The sequence below is a fragment of the Haliotis rubra genome, unplaced genomic scaffold (genome assembly GCF_003918875.1).
Source record: "Haliotis rubra isolate DU_JTF1 unplaced genomic scaffold, ASM391887v1 Scf81, whole genome shotgun sequence".
NCBI lineage: Eukaryota > Metazoa > Mollusca > Gastropoda > Lepetellida > Haliotidae > Haliotis > Haliotis rubra.
In genome coordinates this window covers 2,152,474-2,167,993 of record NW_025767535.1, presented here as the reverse complement: position 1 = coordinate 2,167,993, position 15,520 = coordinate 2,152,474, and the positions used below count along the sequence as shown (strand labels likewise).

General features: G+C 42.5%; 1 protein-coding gene across 6 annotated transcripts in view; it reads left to right on the top strand.

The window, feature by feature from the left end:
• Nucleotides 1–15,520, top strand: part of LOC124261806 (5'-AMP-activated protein kinase subunit gamma-1-like) — a 455,838-nt gene that overhangs the window by 243,565 nt on the left and 196,753 nt on the right. For 2 of the 6 annotated variants that reach the window (XR_006894432.1, XM_046696175.1), the window contains exon 1: nucleotides 2,658–3,625. The exons of 3 other annotated variants lie outside the window; for them this stretch is intronic. The gene's annotated coding sequence lies outside the window, so the exon portion shown is untranslated. Of the gene's footprint in view, nucleotides 1–2,657; nucleotides 3,626–12,839; nucleotides 12,987–15,520 lie in introns of those variants that run through there. One more of the 6 variants, XM_046696176.1, reaches the window with a different exon arrangement.

Genomic DNA, 15,520 nt, shown 5'->3' with positions numbered 1-15,520 from the left:
GTTAAGTGACAAGTCTCACTTATAGCAACAAATGTGTTTTTAGACCAATCCTTTATTCTACCCCGAGGTTGAAAAACAGTTCCATATTGGAGACCTTTGCGTTCTTTGGTTGTCAGTGACGTTATTGGCTGTTTGAAACGATGTCAGTATCTTGGAGTCCTGTTTGCTCCCGTTCTTTGTAACCATTCTGTGAAGTGTCCCCAAATCAATATCCAGGCCTGCTCGCTGCAGTGGTCACTTGCCGTAGTCACGGGGCTATGCTGGGTGGAAGTTGTTGGACAGATCTGTGAAGCAACTTGTGGATTATGATGGGGATGTGAGGGTGCGTGGCGGGAGTGATGTGACTGGCAACCTGTTGAAGTCAGTAGAACAGGGAGTTGCAGGGGCACAGGGCACCTGTTGAAGTCAAGAAACATAGGTTGCTCAGGACTGGTGTTGAAGTCTAGTTAGATGAGCTACACAGGGCACCTGTGGAAGACCAGGTTGCACAGAACACTTGCTGAAGTCCAGGAGCAAAGGGCACCTGTTGAAGTCCAGGAGCACAGGCTTCCACAGGACACCTGTTGAAAATGAAGTCCTTGATGGCAGACTGCTGGAGGAAAGAGCATGGTCCCAGGAGGAGTGATCAAGTTCTCAAGGTAGAGTTCTGTTGACAGGATCCTTTCATTAAGATTCAAATTATTCTGATTTACCAGGGTCTAAGGTAATGACAGATTAAACTAATGGTTGGGGCGGTGGAGTAGCCTAGTGGTTAAAGCGTTGGCTCGTCAGGCCGAAGACCCGGTTTGAATCCCCACATGGGCACATTGTGTGAAGCCCATTTCTGGTGTCCCCCTGCCGTGATATTGCTGGAATATTGCTAAAAGCGGCATAAAACCTCACTCACTCACTCACTCACTCACTCACTCACTCACTCACTCACTCAAACTAATGGTCCTGGTTCCTTACATGGCTTAAATGTGGAAATTGTTTTTGGTTTGTCCACAAGGGTGCTTGAATGTTCTGTACAGTTGAGTGAATCACTTACCTCGGAAAAGACAGACAGGTATGATCTCCATTGGGATTCTGGGTAATGAAAGGTAACTATGACCTCATGGTATTCCTCTCTGTCAACGGCTGGTTAAATGGATCTTGGCAGTGGGTCTGTCATCATGCTGTCAACCACTTGTTGCCTTTCCATGCTCAGATATTTATAGGGGTCGGTAAAATAAATCCTTGTCATGTCAGAGGTAAGAGGTGCGATTATCCATATGACTGCAATGTGTGAGGCCTCTTTCTGTTGTATCAGTACGATTTTGCTGAAATCACTCACTCACGGTGGTGGGGTAGCCCAGTAGTTAAAGCGTTTGCTCATCAGACGTGGGTTTCATTCCCCACATAGGTACAATGTGTGAAGTCCATTACTGGTGTCCCCTGCTGCGATATTGCTGGACCATTGCAAAAAGCGGGGTAAAACCTCACTCACTCACTCACTCACTCACTCACTCATCACTCACTCACTCACTCACTCACTCACTCACTCACTCACTCACTCACTCACTCACTCACTCACTCACTCAGGATTATGCTGACTGGCGTAACACAACTTTCACTATCTATCTGTACATGAGTTGATGTTCAGCCTCCATCTATGGCCAGTACCCTTTATCATACTAGTCTGACATACCGATCATTTCCTGCTCGGCCAGCAAGGTTGGCCGGCTTGTGCTGCTGTGTATTGTGTAAGTGGCCTGTAATAAGTGTTAGGACCTCCTTATTAAAGCAACACAAGGAGTTTCCTCTGTGCTTCCTTTCTCCTAGTAGCCATTGAAGTTTGGTGGTAAATTATCCAGTAATTGACTGCACAAGTTTGACAGGAGCTACACCACCAAGAGATGGCTGTAGCAGATCCAGGAGACTTTAGTAGAAGATTGCAATGAAATGAGGTTGTTGTGGATTGCTTCCCGATAGAAGCCCGCTCACCTGGCACCTTAATGGGTCTGTAAACAGGCACTTTGATGGGAAGGTTTATGTTCCGATAACCCCACTTCCTAAGATGGGTTTATGATCATGTAAGTGATCGCAACAGTTTTGCCTAGATGAGTAGGGTGTTATGACGACACTGACAGGTTTTAATGGAGCATTGTGTGTTGTGTTGAGATGAGGTGAATCGTGGATTATTGTGGGGTACGTCTCTGTGACCGAGTTACCGATGCATGGCTAAACCAGTCAAGCATGCAGGTCTTTAAAACTGGAACAGGTGAAGTGAGTGTTTTGTGGAAGTGATCAGTTGGTAGGGCACGACTTGCCTATGTCTTGTAGATATTTTGTCGCCACAGATCTCAGTAGGGTTGTTTATCTGAAGCTCTTCCTTGTCCAGTGATCGACCTGTTGTCACAGATTATATCTTTTGACTGTGTGAAGGAGAGGACAGAAGTGAGGACTGATCGGAGAATTAAACACAGAACTGATCGGTGGACTGAACACAGAACTGATTGGAGAACTGAACACAGAACTGATCGGAGGACTGAACACAGAACTGATCGGAGGACTGAACACAGAACTGATCGGAGGACTGAACACAGAACTGATCGGAGGACTGAACACAGATCTGTTCGGAGGACTGATCACAGAACTGATCGGAGGACTCAACCCAACTGATCGGAGGACTAAACACGGAACTGATCTGAGGACTGAATGCAGAACTGATCAGAGGACTAAACAGAGGACAGTTGATGACATTCAAAGAATTGTGTCCCGATTGCAGTTTTTTCTGCAGGATTTGAGTTTTAAGGTATTTCGTCCCATGTACACATATACTAGGTTTACTACACACCTCACGTTGTAGCCTGTCTGTTGGTGAGCATTTCTCCACATGCCATCTGTCTGGCGTAGTTAATGTATAGACAATGTTAGGTGTCAGAAGTGTGTTGGAGTATCTGCTCTGACAGCAGGCAGAGATAACCAACTTATCAGCTGCCGACTTACCTCAGTCAAAGTTCAAGACAAATTGAGTTACTGCATACATCTGAGGCTACTTCAAGCCTCTCCATCGCTTGTACAACAGGGAGACCTACTTCGGGAAGTACCACGAAACCATTGGTACTGACAGAACTGTGGCAAACTTTATAACATGTGATCCTTGTTTGTTGTGTGCCCTCTGACCAGTTGACTTCATGTGATTGATTCACATATGGACCTAAGGACATCATGGACAATGCAGATGTCCTTGATGTGTCAGGAAGTTCTTCAGATGACTTCATTCAATTGTGATATGATGATGGAATTTAGTTTGTGATGCTCTGTGGAGGGATTGCGATTTCATCTAGGCAAATATCTGTGTGGTAATTGTATATGTAAAAATCATTTGCCTGTTGGATTGTAGTTTTATATATTGACAATTGTCTCAAGGCCAAGGAAGCTTGAATGTGTGAACGATATTCCAGCAAATACTGATCTTGGAAAATCTATCACAGTGGTTAGTTGTTTACCTGGCAGACCTGCTCACAGTGTGGTTCGTGGATTGTCTCTGATTTTAGAGAGACTTGTGATGAATCTTCGCAGCCCCCCAGGTGTGATGGGAGTCAAGTTTAAGCTAGGACACAGGATCTGGATTTCTCAGGACGTCCCGGAGGACAGAGTCCTGGTATGTGTACCATCTTTTGGGGGATTTCTGGGTCAGTATAGTCTGCCTGTATGTGCAACATAGGAAGGGATTCTGGGTCAGAATAGTCGGCAGTATTTAAATCCACATTGGGTGGGGATTATTCCTCAGTACTTAATGCCTGTATATGCGACATTGAGTGGAGATTATTCCTCAGTACTTAATGCCTGTATGTGCAACATTGGGTAGGGATTATTCCTGAGTACTTAATGCTTGTATGTGCGACATTGGGTGGGGATTATTCCATAGTACTTAATGCCTGTATGTTCAACATTGGGTGGGGTTTATTCCATAGTACTTAATGCCTGTATATGCAACATTGGGTGGGGATTATTCCTCAGTACTTAATGCCAGTATGTGCAACATTGGGTGGGGATTATTCCTCAGTACTTAATGCCTGTATGTGCAACATTGGGTGGGGATTATTCCACAGTACTTAATGCCTGTATGTGCAACATTGGGTGGAGATTATTCCACAGTACTTAATGCCTGTATGTGCAACATTGGGTGGGGATTATTCCTCAGTACTTAATGCCTGTATGTGCAACATTGGGTGGGGTTTATTCCTCAGTACTTAATGCCAGTATGTGCAACATTGGGTGGGGATTATTCCTCAGTACTTAATGCCTGTATGTGCAACATTGGGTGGGGATTATTCCACAGTACTTAATGCCTGTATGTGCAACATTGGGTGGGGATTATTCCACAGTACTTAATGCCTGTATGTGCAACATTGGGTGGAGATTATTCCTCAGTACTTAATGCCTGTATGTGCAACATTGGGTGGAGATTATTCCACAGTACTTAATGCCTGTATGTGCAACATTGGGTGGAGATTATTCCACAGTACTTAATGCCTGTATGTGCAACATTGGGTGGGGATTATTCCACAGTACTTAATGCCTGTATGTGCAACATTGGGTGGGGATTATTCCTCAGTACTTTTAAACGCCTGTGTGTGCAACACTGGGCCACATTACTAACTGCTTACATGTGCAACATCCTGTTTAGATCATGGGTCTTAGTTTGTCATTCTTGAAGTAAGCGCTGACGTCATATAGCTGGATTATTGCTGAGTGCGGCGTAAAACTAAACTCACTCACTCACTTGAAATAAGAGATGATAAAATATGGATTGGGTGGACTTGCAAAACACCACCGTCCATGACTGGATAATAAATGATTGGTTCCTTACCTGTATGGGTTATGTTGTCCTGCTAGCCACTCCACAGTTTATGACCAAGATAGGAGATGCATGTTCGAAAATGCATGTGGGCAGAAGCAGTTTGAAACGGTTGTCATGGAAACATTGATGGGTTGAAGCACCAATATGAGAATTTAGGCTTTTGGTGTCAAATCTATGTAATTATTGAATAGTGGCTGCGCTGTGGGGTAGCCTAATGGTTAAAGCGTCTGCTTGTCATGCTGAAGACCCGCGTTTGATTCCCCACAAGAGTGTGAATCCCATTTCTGGTGTTCCCGCCATAATATTGCTGGAATGTTACTAAAAGCAGTGTAAAACCATACCCATTTGGCCAAGGCTTTCATCGAGATGGTAATTGTCAAAGGTTTTAAGACTACTAGCCTGACCTCGGCTCTTAGCATCATTTTCCATTGACGTTAGCATTCTGTATACTATTATCAGATTTTACTGTACATGGGCCACGTTCCACTAACGATCTTAGCACTAAGGTAATTGTAACATTGTAAACAGTTATTAATAAGATTGGGTTTTGTTAACAGGGATATGGTTTGTTTGTTTGTTGTTTAATGCTGCACTCTGCAATATTCCTGCTGTATTGTGGCGGTCTGTATATAAGAGAGTCTTGACCAGACATCCAGTGATCAACAGCATGAGCATTGATCTACACAATTGGGATACACTGGCATGCATCAACCAAGTCAGCACCCGATCCCATTAGTCGCCTCTTACAACAAGCCTGGGTTGACAAGGATACAGGCTCCAAACACGTGGTTAGTCGCCTCTTACAACAAGCCTGGGTTGACAAGGATACAGGCTCCAAACACGTGGTTAGTCGCCTCTTACAACAAGCCTGGGTTGACAAGGATATGGGATCCAAACATGTGGTTAGTCGCCTCTTACAACAAGCCTGGGTTGACAAGGATACGGGCTCCAAACACGTGGTTAGTTGCCTCTTACAACAAGCCTGGGTTGACAAGGATACGGGCTCCAAACACGTGGTTAGTCGCCTCTTACAACAAGCCTGGGTTGACAAGGATATGGGATCCAAACATGTGGTTAGTTGCAGCCAGATGTAACTTTTAAAGGGTCTAAATAAACTGCTGGTTTTGTTAGCACCAAGAATAAAACATGCCCTCACTCGCTCATTACATCAGTGTTTATGTGTAGGCTAATGGTTATTTCTGTTTTGGGAACGGGATTATCACGATTATTCAAAGAGCCCAATTTTACGATGCAGTTACTGAAGTCACTCGTGAAGTTAAGTTCACTTTGCTGGAAAAGACTGGGCTTTGAAGTTTGTTCGTTCAAAACTGCCTCATGTGGATAGATGGCCATCGCTGTGTGTTGATAATTCTATCAGAAACTATGCACACTCCACAGAGTGGTCTGGAGTGTACCAGTGTAGAGTAGTATAGGTCTGGTCTGCCCTGTTTACTGAAACTAATTCGCAATTAGCTACCTTGACTAAACACGTTTTTCTCAGCTTAAACCCACCTGTGAACTCTGGCAGCCAAATGATACCAGTAGTTCTGTGTTTGGCCATTGGTCAGACATGTGAATTGAGGTTCATTTCATCAACTGACAATTTATGTGAAGATGAATGTTCTTTTGGGGGTTCTGTTGTGTTTGTTCCAAATGGGTTTGGAGAACTAAGTATTTTATTACATTACCAAGCTATTCTGCTAGCTGGGAGTCTTTCCTGTGATGTGATCAACAGTAGACATGTGGATGTGGTCGTGAGTGGGATCACAGTGATGCCAACCTATACAATTTTATCGTATTCGTTACGAAAAAAACAACACAAAATACGCGACGATAGCAGTAAAAATATAAGAATTTTTTAATAATACATTCAATTGAATTAACAAATAGCATACATTACCATACACAATAAATTTCAACCACATTATATTCAGTATCAAGCTATTTATGGATACTTACTACTGATTTGGGTGAGTACAATGTCAATAACAAGGTCTTGGACAATATATTTACATGTTTTATTTAACATGAAAATTCCGCCATAGCTGGAATATTGCTTAGTGTGGCGTTAAACTAAACTAAACTAATATGAAAATTCTTTGGAAAAGTTAATACTAATTTTTGCATTAGTTTTTTTGCCAAAATACTAATTGAGCTAAATAGGGTTGGCATCTCTGGGTTCACAGCCCATAAATATTTCAAAGGTTTTGTGAACACTTTCCTCCATCAGACCAGACTAATGGTAAAAACGTCTTTTCATCACGCCGAAGACCTGGGTTCGATTCCCCACATGGGTACAATGTGTGAAGCCCATTCCTGGTGTCCTCCCCAACTGAACAATGTTGGTGAGAATGGTTTTACGCCTCTTTTAGCAATATTATGGCGGGGGACACCAGAAATGGGCTTCACACATTGTACCCATGTGGGGAATCGAACCTGGGTCTTCAGCATGACAAGTGAATGCTTCAACCACTTGGCTACCCCACCGCCCAACAGAACAGTAGTTGTCAAGAGATAGAATCCTGAATTGTTGGTCAGCATCCATGTTGTGATGAACTGGCAAGACCAGGAACATGACTGATGACTCCATGTTGTGTCTGGGAGTGTTGACCGTCTAGTAACATGACGTCTGCATGTGTAATGTCCGTGTTGTGTCTCTCAGTGTTGACTGCACTGTCTCCCTCCAGTCTCACAGGACACTGTTAAAAGTCTTGATGGTGTGTTAACAATTTTTCTCACACTCTGTCAACAGCCTGGCTACATAGGTAACTGAACAAACAGGAACTATGACTTTGATCTTCCAGCTGCAAGAAAATCCGAAAAATTCAAATTTTGTTTTGTTTGTTTTTCAATGTCACACTCAGAAATATTCCAGCAATATGTTAGATTGGGAAGTTTTATTCAGTGATGTATAGAATCTTTTGTACAATAATTTAGCTGAGAATTTTTTTATTGGCAATGTTTGTTCATGGAAATAGATCAGCTTTTAGTCAACAAGGCTATTAATTGTTCTTATTATTATTTGTTTGTGGGTGTACAGACCGCCGCCATATAGCTGGATTATTGCTGACTGCGGCATAAAACTACACTCACTCACTCACTCACAGTACATGCATCAGAAAATGATACTTCTTGGTGTGCTTTATGCATCTGGGGCGGTGGGGTAGCCTAGTGGTTAAATCATTCGCTTGTCACGCAAAGATCCGGGTTTCGATTCCTCACATGGGTACAATGTGGGAAACCCATTTCTGGTGTCCCCCTTCGTGATATTGCTGGAATATTACTACTAAAGGGACGTAAAACTGAACTCACTCACAGAATTTGTGTATGTCTGAGATATGCATCACTGTGGTCATAACCGCACCACTGCTGAAGGCAAAATCAATACTCACTCACTCACTCACTCACTCACTCACTCACTCACTCACTCACCGGGTACAAAAAAGGTTTTGAAACACTGCCTTTCATGGGTATGACCTTGAAATCAATCGTCTATGTTATCTGCATGTAGCAGTAACAGATTCTGCTTTGTGTGAGGGTGTCTTGAATGGGACAGGCATCACACTTATTCCTATGTTTCACCTATCAGACACAGATTGATGTTTGAAGTGTGGCTGCCCAGTGATCGAGATCTACACGAGATCTAGCACATGGTTGAATGATCTGTACAATTCTTGCAAACTCAATGGATTTGGTAAAAAAAATAAAATCTGCTGTTGATTCGATGCCCTGGACAGATTTCAGTCGAACATGTATTTTGGCGTCAGTGTAAAAGAAATATGCATTTCTTGTTAATTAAGTTTATGACTGGGTAGTGCAGTAATGAAAAGATTAATGTTAAGATAACCATGTTCTAAATTTAGATCCTGTTTTTAGTGTTACATGAGGCAGGTCATTGTGCCCTAGTGCGAAACAGTAGCTGCTGAAGCAGATGCTGGAGGGAGGGGATGCACAGAGGAGGGAGGGGCTAGGCCATGTCGGTAGAGTGGGGGTGGGGTGGTGGTTTGGTATTAAAGGAGCACTGTTTGTACTGGAGGCCTAAAATGAATAATGAATTACTGGAATAATGGCTTGATGATTACAATAGTTCATGTTCATCACTGTCATCCTGTATACAGATAAGCAATGAGTGTTACAGGAATATCTCACAGTGGAAGAGGTGGGGTGAAATAGTGTTTAATGTCATGTTCAACGATACACCGAAATAACCGAATAGCAGCATGTGCAACTGCAACACAAGCCTGGACTTATTCCAGTTCCGAGCTGGCTGACTGACGTTCCTTAACTAATGCTTCGACTCTGAAAATATGCTTTTGATGAAAACACCATTTTAACTGAAAGGGAGCCCCAATGAGATTGGAGGTTAAGGAAAAGCTAGACCTGGGACATTTGGGGCTTTTGTGTCAGAGAGAACTAGGAGGAAGGTAAGATGGTATGGTTGAGGGTATGTCAAACAGACTAAGGTAAGATTGTATGGTTGAGGGTATGTCAAACAGACTAAGGTAAGATGGTATGGTTGAGGGTATGTCAAACAGACTATGTCAAACAGACTAAGGTAAGATGGTATGGTTGAGGGTATGTCAAACAGACTGAAGTAAGATGGTATGGTTGAGGGTATGTCAAACAGACTCAAACAGACTGAGGGGTTGAGGGTATGTCAAACAGACTATGGTTAAGGGTATGGTTGAGGGTGTCAAACAGACTAAGGTAAGATGGTATGGATGGTATGGTTGATGGTATGGTGAGGGTATGTCAAACAGACTAAGGTAAGATGGTATGGTTGAGGGTATGTCAAACAGACTAAGGTAAGATGGTATGGTTGAGGGTATGTCAAACAGACTGAGGTAAGATGGTATGGTTGAGGGTATGTCAAACAGACTAAGGGAAGATGGTATGGTTGAGGGTATGTCAAACAGACTAAGGTAAGATGGTATGGTTGAGGGTATGTCAAACAGACTGTAGAGGGTAAGATGGTATGGTTGTATGGTTGAGGGTATGTCAAACAGACTAAGGTAAGATGGTATGGTTGAGGGTATGTCAAACAGACTAAGGTAAGATGGTATGGTTGAGGGTATGTCAAACAGACTAAGGTAAGATGGTATGGTTGAGGGTATGTCAAACAGACTAAGGTAAGATGGTATGGTTGAGGGTATGTCAAACAGACTAAGGTAAGATGGTATGGTTGAGGGTATGTCAAACAGACTGAAGTAAGATGAATGGTTGAGGGTATGTCAAACAGACTAAGGTAAGATGGTATGGTTGAGGGTATGTCAAACAGACTAAGGTAAGATGGTATGGTTGAGGGTATGTCAAACAGACTGAAGTAAGATGGTATGGTTGAGGGTATGTCAAACAGACTAAGGGAAGATGGTATGGTTGAGGGTATGTCAAACAGACTGAGGTAAGATGGTATGGTTGAGGGTATGTCAAACAGACTAAGGTAAGATGGTATGGTTGAGGGTATGTCAAACAGACTGAGGTAAGATGGTATGGTTGAGGGTATGTCAAACAGACTGAGGTAAGATGGTATGGTTGAGGGGTGACTAAGGTATGTATGTTGAGGGTATGTCAAACAGACTAAGGTAAGATGGTATGGTTGAGGGTATGTCAAACAGACTAAAGGTAAGATGGGTCAAACAGAAGTAAGATGGTATGGTTGAGGGTATGTCAAACAGACTAAGGTAAGATGGTATGGTTGAGGGTATGTCAAACAGACTGAAGTAAGATGGTATGGTTGAGGGTATGTCAAACAGACTAAGGTAAGATGGTATGGTTGAGGGTATGTCAAACAGACTGAGGTAAGATGGTATGGTTGAGGGTATGTCAAACAGACTGAGGTAAGATGGTATGGTTGAGGGTATGTCAAACAGACTGAAGTAAGATGGTATGGTTGAGGGTATGTCAAACAGACTGAGGTAAGATGGTATGGTTGAGGGTATGTCAAACAGACTGAGGTAAGATGGTATGGTTGAGGGTATGTCAAACAGACTGAGGTAAGATGGTATGGTTGAGGGTATGTCAAACAGACTAAGGTAAGATGGTATGGTTGAGGGTATGTCAAGCAGGCAATGGTAAGATGTGGCAGTTTCCTGTAGATATCCAACCCAGACAGTGGTGTAGAGCAAATGGCCATGTTGATGAGCACACCATAGGTCCAAAGTATACCTGGATATAATTTACTACCCCTCTCTCGCACAAAAGACTGATTCCAAGAAGTCTGGCTTCACTGTATCCCAATTGCGTAGATTGATGCTCATGCTGTTGATCACTGGATTGTCTGGTCCAGACTCGATTATTTACAGACCGCCGCCATATGGATGGAATATTGCTGAGTGGGGCGTAAAACTAAACTCACTCACATTATCTTCATGATATATCGGGGAAGTGAGGAAGGGGTGTGGTTTTAGGATGCTAATGACAACGAAATCATGTCTACAGAAAATGTCAATTTTAGAATGGTCAATAAGAATTTTTAAATCTGAAAACATTAGCATGTCTCTCAATTGTCTTATTGGTGATTTTCAGCCGCAATTGGGTTTTTTTTAGCACATGATAAACAGACTGTTTAGTGAACAAGCAAACAGATAAAGAGTCATACAGTCATTGAATAGTGTAAATGTGTTTGTTTATTGACCCTTCTTATTACAGATACAAACACCCATGAGTCGTAGATCACACTGGAGACAAGGACTGGCTGTGTAAACACACATACACCTTTCTCCTTTAGAGTTGGCCACATGTTACATCTTCTGTAAAGGCTGTTATCTGGACAGTTTATCAAAACAGCTAGTTGGGTTACCTTGTGCTTTAAGTGTTCGCTTGTCATGCTGAAAGCTGAAGTTCGATTCCCCACATGATTACTATGAGAGGAGCCCAGTTCAGGGTGAGACTAATGCTTAGTCTCTGAATATGTATAAATTTGGCAGAAACAAACAATTCCTTTTAAATTAAAAAGGAACCTGAGTGAGATTTAGAACCTGAGGAAATCTAGACTTGCTCATTTTAGCATTGCAGAAGTGCTGGGTAGAAGGGGAAATAAAGTGGTTCACTGGACGTGGGTAGAAGGGGAAATAAAGTGGTTCACTGACCGTGAGACAGACTAGGGTCCTTGCTGTGATATCGCTGTATATATACCAAAACTGAATTGAATTGAAATGTCCTGTTCCACTTATGGACAGGGTAGTCAGGCGCGATGACTGGGTTCATTGCATGTTGTATTCAACGAGGGTGTCTTATTACAATATCAGTGACCGGACCGGTCTAGACTGTATTATACTCAATGGTCACAGTCACGTGCTGGAATATTGCTGAGTACAGGTTTAAATAGCCTTGCTCCAAGGTGATACTGAAGCTGAAGGGGTCGTTGTTGGCACAGGTACTACAGATATGTACCCCAGGTACATTTCTGTATGCATAAATGTACCCTAAACAATGTGAAAATACAGAAAGGTACCTGGTATTGTAAACGGCGGACGACTCCATATTTCTCAATCTAAAACTTAAACCTTATGTAGTTGTCCTTTCTCTGTAGAGAAACGTACCTGGGGTACATATCTGTAGTACCAGACAACAACCCCTTCAGCTGTAGTTGCCCATGGATGTATAGTAATTCTATCCTTTAAAGAGGCAAGTCTAGATAAGCGGACAGTAGTCTAAGGATGCCAGTCTGTCCGAGGGATATTTATATTTTTTAGAAAATATCAGTAGAGGTTTAAGCAATAGCACACTGTACATTATGCTTGTGTTACAAGCTAGGCATTCAAGGGCTTCCTGAATTCAAAAGCTTTGAATACCATGGGATACTTCAATTGTAAACAGTGAAGATTGATTGAGATTTGATCACTTGAACATGAAATCGCCTAGGTTAGCCACGTGTTATGTAAGTGTTTCCACTGTGTTGTGGAATGTCTGTATTGTACGAGTCCACAAACCGTGCACTCAATGACCTTTGTGTGTGCTGTATGCATGTGTATGGAAGCGGCTCACAGTACAGACACAGGCCGCTCTCCCTATCAGCCGGGAAGTTCCTCAATAATTGGGTCGTCTTGCTCCAGCTGGCCAGACTTTCCTCATTGGATATCTTCAGCATAGGTGTACTGGATTTAGGTGTACTGGATTTACTGTGTACTGTCTGAGTACCACTGTCAGCTGTGTCATGGTAAGTACTCATAGCTACAGTGTGGAGATGGCAGGCACATGGCCTCCATGTTTGGCTGGAAGGGGCACGTGAATCAACTGATTTCTTTTGTTCTCCTATCAAAGGATCGTGTTGTTGCTCAGTGGGATTGTTGTCTGGGATGTTCAAATCTGTCTGGTAACCCTCTACATCAAACTTCTTCATGGATGTAGGAATAGAAGATTGTAACAAGGAATCGGATTGATGTTATTGTGTTAGGTCATTGTGAGATGTTGTCATGTGCTTGTGAAGGCTGCCATGTGACAGTATGATGAAACTGACTCTCATGATGATGGGTTATCGATGAAGTTTAGGTGATCGTAGAGGCTGTCATGTTAAGATGATAGTAGTATTGACTCTCACAATGTGTTATTGATGACGTTCTGAGTTGACTGCCGATAAAGTTTGTCATTTAAGTACGGAGACATGGTGTGTGATGAACAACAGCTGTTATTGGTATTGATATGATTGCGTGTTGTAAAATGGCAGTGAAATATGACTGTAATTTACTGTCATGAAAGTGAATAGCTAAGGTCTCGAACAAAACATTTAGATCATGAGAAAACCAGTATGATGAGAACACCCAGAGAAGGCAGTCGTTATGTGCACACTTGTCTTGTTTTTCGTCTTGATACAGGCAAGACCTCATGTGGAGTTTTGTATCAGTAAAGTTGTAGCTGAACAAGGGTCAAGGGTTGACAAATCCAAAATATATCTGAATGTAGTTGAGTCATACTCTGCAACATTACGTGAGCTGGTGGGTTCATTTTAGCAAAATTGCAGCGTTATTATGGCAGCGGAATAAAAAAGATGATGATGGTGATGGTGATTGTGTTGTATCAAATTCTCCCACAATGAATATGGTGATTCTCAGTGATATGAACATGTGATCAGGTGTATTGAGGAGAGTATTGTCACTTTGAGAAAATAAGACTTATTTCATCATGGAAATTGAAAATTTGCCAAGGGGTGAGTTTGTATGTAAAATACATTATCTAAATTGTAGAGGCCTTGACAGTAAAGATGCAAATATATTGATGAAAATAGGCAATCAGAAATTCACACTTGTAAAGACAAGTTCTTTTACTTTGACAGGTGGCATTTACACATTACTTGTAAGAGGTGACTAACAGGATCAGGGGGGCAGGTAGTCTTTCTCATAGGCCCTGAACCACATAATTTTCCCTACTGCCTAGCCCTTCTGCAGTGTTAAAGCCCTTTATGAAGCAAGTCTAGATTTCTGAATTGCCCTTCTCACTCGGACACCTTTTCAATTTCATTGGGTTTATTTGTACCTATCAAAATTATATATATTCAGAGACGAAGCGTTTGTCTAGGGGTCAGACTCACTGACTTGGTTGACACGTCATTGAATCCCATTTGCATAGGTTCATGTTCATGCTGTTGATCACTGGATTGTCTCGTCCAGACTCGATTATTGACCACTTCCATATAGCTGGAATATTGCTGAGTGCGGGGTTAAACAAGAAACAAACACATTTAAGTGGATTAGTTGGCTCACATTGAGCAAGGCTCATTTTCAAGTCAAAGCTTCCTTGATCACAAATTGACTCTGGGGATATATCATCTATATTGAGCAATGAAATGCACAATGCCATATATTGAGCAAGTCACTCATGCATAGAGTCAGGTCAAAACATTACTGGTTTCAAATACCATGGGAGATTTCAAGTATTCCTGGATCACCTTAATTACTGCCTAGGACATTTGAGATGTCATCGATTACCAAACAGTACCAACAGCATCCTTTGTCAGAAAGAAGTGTTCATGTAAGCCGACACCATGAGAGAATGCAGATGCCGGTTAATTAGTCCACGGCAATTTGCTGCAACATTTCTCAGATATCACATGCTCATGTATCTGGCTAATGAAGTGTGAACATGCATAATGGAGGTCTTCATACACCCATTGACAAATCTCTGTGATCTGCTAGTGGGTGATACATATCTACAGCCTTCCTACTTGAGAGATAAGGGGATTTCCGTAATTGGTCTTGAGAGTAGCTTTGTGTCATTATTGGCTGTGACGGTGGAACAATGATCGGTCATTTCTTGCTGGCCACGTCTTTTCAGGCTGGACAGTGTAGACATCAGTGTGGCAGTTGTTGAGCAGATTGAGGATGGTGATTGGAGTTGATTGTTAATGGACTTGTATTTAATCAACAGAGCAGTGATGATATCTGGGCTTTATGCTGCTGTATCGCTGACCACTGTTATTAGATGGATTCAGTGATGGCTACCTTATTGGTTGGGCGTAGAGGAGGTGACCACCTCGGCTATTGGGGTTAAAATGGAGGAGGGTAAAGGCCACCTCGAAGGTTGCTGGCTAGCCACAAGTTTTCTTATTGAAGGAACCACCTCCGTGGTGTAGTGGTTAGAGCGTCCGCCCTGAGAGCGGAAGGTCGCGGGTTCGATCCCCGACCGCGTCATACCAAAAGACGTTAAAATATGGTACTTGTTTGTCCCTGCCTGGCGTTCGGCATTAATGGGTACAAG